The sequence below is a fragment of the Emydura macquarii genome, unplaced genomic scaffold (genome assembly GCF_026122565.2).
Source record: "Emydura macquarii macquarii isolate MOO-44397 ecotype Brisbane River unplaced genomic scaffold, CSIRO-AGI_Emac_v2 contig_2768, whole genome shotgun sequence".
Classification (NCBI taxonomy): domain Eukaryota; kingdom Metazoa; phylum Chordata; order Testudines; family Chelidae; genus Emydura; species Emydura macquarii.
In genome coordinates this window covers 13,031,451-13,037,450 of record NW_027132905.1, presented here as the reverse complement: position 1 = coordinate 13,037,450, position 6,000 = coordinate 13,031,451, and the positions used below count along the sequence as shown (strand labels likewise).

The window sequence follows — 6,000 nt, the reverse complement described above, 5'->3', positions numbered from 1 at the left end:
TGAATACTCCATCAAACCCCACACCGGGGTTTTTCTGTGGCTACCAGTTCATAACCTTCACACTCATGAATCTGAGAAACACTCCTTTAGCCAGTTTGGGTCTCTGAAGAGACCCTGAATAATCAGCCAGACATTGGCTTTTCTGCTTAAGGAACAGCTTCGAAAGGATGGATCTGAAGATGGGTAACTTGCATCCCCCTCCTCCCAAGTGTTACCTAGGAATCCCACAGAGCTTTGTTTGTTTGGCTGGTACCATAAGCAGCAGGTGAAGCTTCCCCTTGGGAAGGCTAGCTCCCCATCCCGCCTCTTTCATCCCAGGCCCCACCCACACTCCACCGCTCTCTGCCCCAGGCCCCTTCCCAAGCCTCGCACCCCCCACTCCCTGGCTGAGGAGGGACGCAGCAGGAGCAGTGATGGGGGCAAGCGGGGGAGGGAGGAGAAGAGGAGGGACGCACGCAGCAAGTGACAGTGGGGAGGAGGGAGGTGGGGAGCAGTGGTGAGGAGGGGGACAAGTGGGGGAGTAGAGGAGAGACGTGGCAAGGGGGGGTGGGAAGGAAAGGAGGAACTGGCAAAGAGCACTGATGAGGGCCTCCGGAGTCTGGATTCACAGATTTGGACCGGGGCTGGTGGTGGCCTGGTGTGCTGGAGAGAAGCAGAGCAACTGCCCGGACAGTGGCAGGTGGAGACCAGAGGAGAACGTTGCTGCCTGCGCTGAGCTTTTATACGCGCCATGCAGATTCCCGGGTGGCTGAGGAGGTGGTATCTACTACTCACTTCCCAGGTTCATCAGTCATCTCCCTGGGGACTGCAAGGGACCCAGGAAGCTGAGTAGCAGAAACTGCCTCCTCATCTGCCGGGTAACCTGCACGGCACATAAAAACTTCCATCCTCCCAGCAGGGAGGGGAAGAGGTGGGGGCCACCACAGCCCAGAGCATCCAGCAGTGGCTGAGAGAAGGAAGGCTAAGCCTTCCCTGGCCTTTGATATCTGATGCCTATGTCTAATACATCGTTTCACACAGTCCCTTGAAGCTTGTAACAATTCCCAGGGTTTATATTAGCCATGTCTCTTCCTCAAAGAAGTTAATACCATTCCACACAAATACATATACATTTTCATTCTTAAAACGCTGAACTTAAATTTAAGATTCTTAAACTTAATTCAATACGATTTGTCCAGAAAATTGCAACATCTGTCACACCGTTGTTCCTGGTCAAGTCTTATTATAGAAAACAAGTTGAAAAAATGGTGTGTTTAATTAAAAATTTTAAAAGAAGCAAAAGCTTTTTTGCTTTGTATGTATGAATCTTTTATTTTTCAACAGAACCTGAAATTATTTTTTAAAGTTTCCATTTCAGCAGACAAACATTTTCTCTCTTACTTATTTTTGCCTCCTTTTTTTTTCCACTGGAAAAAGTAAAATGGGTGAGATTTTTTTTCTTCCAAAAGAAGAATTAAAAAGAATTGTACAGAAATTTTTTCATTTTGAACTTTCATCTTCAACAGGAAGCTTTCGAGAAACTGAAAAATATTGTCATTTTGTTTGTTTGTTTGTTTTGATTTTGTTTTGAGTCAAATTCCAACCATCTTTGCAATTGCTCTTACGCAGTAAGACCCTGATCTTTCATATAAAGCAACAGGATTACTAACATATGTAAAATTAAGCTAGTGTGGAAGAGTTTGCAGGACCAGGGCCTATAATTGTTCACATGCCATTTACATGGATTATTTCAAGGCTAGACCTGATGTCAGTATATCAGGGGATACTTTAGGCATAATCCATCATGCCATAATTACCAATACAAAGGACTAGCTGCCAGCTAATTGTTCCTTTTCTGTCCAAATGAATTCTTTGAGACTTGCATTGTTGTTACTCAAAGTTTGGTAATGGTCCATCCAAAATCATGTCCCTGATTTTATTATTCCAGAAGATAACAAATAAATCTATCCTCCCCCCTCAATGGAACAGTATTTTAGGCACAAATTCTCCCTGCATCAGTAGGGGGAAATAAAATTCAGATTTGATTTCAAAAGATGATCACTTAATAAATGATACAGTTTAATTCTAATTCAACAGTTTGCCTTTATTTACTGGGCTGATAGAACATGCAAAAAAAGTACTAAGCAGAGAAATTCCAATACTGGGTTTTTATATAATTTCTATTTAAATTACAGAACAGCTTTTTGCATGAAAAATAAACATTTAATAATTGTACAGCTGCTAAGTTAGCATTTTTACTAATAGGCAGCATCATATATCATTGCTTATTTTTAAGTAAGAAAAACATATCCCTGTGCAATAATCTGCTTGCTTTGGTGAAAGCATTTGCAGTTAGACGGTCTCGTTGATACAGTGCTGTTAATCTTCTGACCATTAAATTAGATGGGCTCAGTTAGCTTCCCACTAGTGACTAATTTGAAATTCAATTAGCACATATTTAAAGGAATATAGCTGAGGCTGTAGAAGACCCTAGAGAAATGAAATACTGGTTTTTTTTATAAAACCTATTTGGACTGCATTTTAAAGAATAGAGACTTGGCTCTCCACTCAATTACAAGGGTAAACAAGGAGTAACTTGAAGAAGGAAATGGAATTACACTAGCATGTAAGTGGAATCATATCAAAGACCTCTCTGTATTAGTATTTCTAGTTTTTCAGGTATATGAGATATAATAATTATCAACCATAATTTTCATCCACAATGTGAACCAAATCATTCTAAACCTTGTATGAAATTCAAAAGTGACTGGGTTTAAAAAAAAAATGTTCATTTTGCCTCTGGGTGCTTTAGGTATTAGCATCAAATACTGCTTTCTGTTATATTTCTCTGTGGTGGGGTATCTGCCCCACACTGGTACTTCAGAGGTTAAAAGCAGCCCTTGGGAGGCTGTGTGGGAGAAGGGCTGGGAGGAACAGCCAATCAAAGGCTAGCAGGCCCATATAAAAGAAGCTGTAGGGTAGGGTAGAGTAGTCACTTCTAGGAGCTCAATGAGGGAAGGCTGTGTGTCTCACAGGTTGAGCGGCCTGCAGCACCTGAGATAGAGTTACTGCTGGCAGGGACTGGGGGGAGCCAGAGGAGTTCCTGGCTGGCTGCTGAGAGTGAGTAGTAGCAGCAGGCCCTGAGGACAGGCAAAGAAGGTGCTAGGGCTGGGGGAAGTGGTGCAGGGAGACAGCAGCAAGGAGAGGCATTTGAGGTGCAGCAGGAGGCTGAGAGGCACAGTGTCCTTGGGCTGGGACCTGGAATGGTGGGTGGGCCCAGGTCCTGCTCCCTCCCACTGCTCACAACTAGGGAAGAGGCAGAATAAGTTGCTGCAGGTGCCACTGAGGAAGTGGCTGGACAAGATAGTGCAGTAGCCATGAGGGAAAGTGGCTGGACTACTAAGGAGCCAAACCTCCGCCAGAAGGGGGGAACATGGATTGTGATTTGGAATTGGACAAGTCCTTGGCTTCTGGCAGGGGTACTAGAACCATTTGTATAGTGGGTTGCTGAGAGCCATTGAACCAAACTGTAAATGCTGTGCATGATGGAAACCACTTCAAGCCAGGGGTGTGGCAGAACCCCGAGCACCTCTAGTTCCAGCAACTATGGCTTCTGGTTTTAATACTTGGATTTTTAGTTTAAATGCTAAACTGTGTTTGCTGATTCATGACAATTGGTTTTTTTTTTTTTTTAAATGTTACCTCTTTCATGAAAGAACATTTATGTTAAATTATATTTTTCTGCTTATTTTTTTCATTTGCTGGTAGAAAACAGCCTTTTAGATGGCCTAATGAAAAATGTCATCTTGAAATGACTGTACTCCAATGTACTGTCCCAGACCCTAAGATTTCAGTGAAAGTACCTTGCTTTCAGTAAACAAAATCCTGGCTTCATCTTTAAAATAACAAATTTGCCAGTCTTCATACTGATGTAACATATGAGCCTTACTACAATGTTACTGGAGAAATACACTTAATATCTAATGTTCAGCATTAAATCATCATTTAGAAATAGATCTGACACAGGAGTGCTCTTTGTTTTGTGGGTATGTGTGTGAGATAGCATAAGTGCCACTAGGTGTTTCAGTAGAATATATATCATGTACTTCATGGGTCTAGTAAGCTCAAATGGTGTGCAGCGTAAATAGCTTCCATTGTGCAGCTCTTTACATCAGCTTTTAAGGGTTTTATGCGTTTTATCCATATAAATTGCCTAAGATTTTTTCAAATATCCCTAAGGGAGTTAGGTGCCCAAATTGGTGAATTGTATTGTAACTCCATTAAACTTCTTTGATAATCAGTCTATAGATATATAGCCCTATCCTTCTATTACAAGAAATAGGGGAAAGGGTGAGGAAAGTGCTTTTTTTGTTTTTATCATTACTATATCTAACTCCATAAATATGCAATGGTGCTTTAGATTTTTTTCATAGTTTAGCTACCTCTACAGCAGCTCAGGCTGTCAGACAACAACGATTCCACAGAAACATTTTATACACATTGCAATCGTAGGAGATGGTCCTAGCCACTTCCCCTGGCTGTTCCCCTTCCTTTCATCCTCATCTATTTTTAACAAACTTTATTGAAATGAAATCCCAGTCACACTTGAAAGATGATACATTTCACAACTAAAACACACAGTAACCGGAGGCAGAAAGAGCTCTCTCTGTGCCAATATTTACCACCACTCATCTAGGAACAGATGGTGTCAAGGGGAGGGAAGAATGACTTTTTCGTACTACTCCTTGGGGTGGTTCATCTCGCTGAGGAAGAGAGGTGAAATACTATAACTCACTGGTTTACTGAAACCAAACACTAAAAGAGTTTGACTATTCAAACTAGAGAGCCCATCCTTCAGATTTTACTAATCAGATTTATATAAATCTATCAGTTACATTTGTTCATGTATATGGTTTTCTTAAAATTGAGGCCATTGTAAAAAAACAAAAAAAAACCCTGTAGGGAATTGGCAACATGTGAGGATGGAGGTAGAAGTCTTTCTCAGTAAGAGGGGGTAGAAAGGGAAAAATAAACTTAGAAAAATAGAGTGGAAATTAGAAGTTAAAAACTGAGGAAAAAGGATTAGGGAACAGAGAGAAATACAGAGAAGGAAATACAGCTGTTACAACACAATGTATCTTAGCTTTTTGAAAATGATGTGGAGAGATTTATAAAAATGTTGACGTAACTTTCAATCCACAAGTTTCAAAACAGTAATGTGTGTATTTCAAATTTTTCATAAAACTTAGACACAAAATGTTTGGGTTTTCCCCATGCTTACCCCCTTCTCCTTAATTCAGCCACCGAGAGGGGCAGGGGATGAAAAAAATTAAAAAGAAACTACGCTAAATTTTCCATGATGTCGAAGAAAAGGGGAGAGGGGGTTCTGAAAATTGCCAACTTTGAAAAAGGTTTTTTCTTTGTGATTTAAAACAAACTTTTCAACTAGCTATTATGTAGATGTTGCTTATGTAATATGCTTCCCTCTCATCCTCACAAATGGTATTTCAGCAGTTTGGCTTCTGGTCCAAATAAGGAAATGCAGAACTAGATGAAAATAAAATATACAGAAATGTAATGTAATGGTCAATGTCATGCCCACCAGAGTAGGGATTTAATCAAACTTTGGAGCTAAAACCATGAGCTACTATAACTCTAAGACTTGTTGGGTAAGGCTATAATAGACTCATAGCGTCTGTGGAGCAGTACAGAATGGGACCTGTAACACACTCACCAGTGGATTTCAGTAACCAAACTTTTTTCCAATACTTTAAAACATTTCCAGTTGGGTTTCAATTTTGGTCAGTGGCTTAAATCCCAATCCAGAGAAATGAATTTGTGCAATCTGAATATAAAGGGCAATGTGCAGGCATGCTCAGTCACTACTTCACCTCTACCACTGTCATTTTAAACCTGCAAGGGTTTGAGTTAGTAACGATCCTAGCAGTTAAATAAATGTGGCAGAAGGAATGTTGCCCAGGGAAATGGAAATATTCCCATTCTTTCAGATCCCATAAGATG

The 6,000-nt window shown here is 40.8% G+C and overlaps 1 long non-coding RNA gene across 1 annotated transcript in view; it reads left to right on the top strand.

The window, feature by feature from the left end:
- The first annotated feature begins 2,983 nt into the window (after window positions 1-2,983).
- Window positions 2,984-6,000, top strand: part of LOC137165567 (uncharacterized) — a 48,880-nt gene continuing 45,863 nt past the window's right edge. Inside the window, exon 1 of the long non-coding RNA XR_010923424.1 lies at window positions 2,984-3,099. This is a non-coding gene — a long non-coding RNA (uncharacterized lncRNA). The remainder of the gene's footprint in view (window positions 3,100-6,000) is intronic.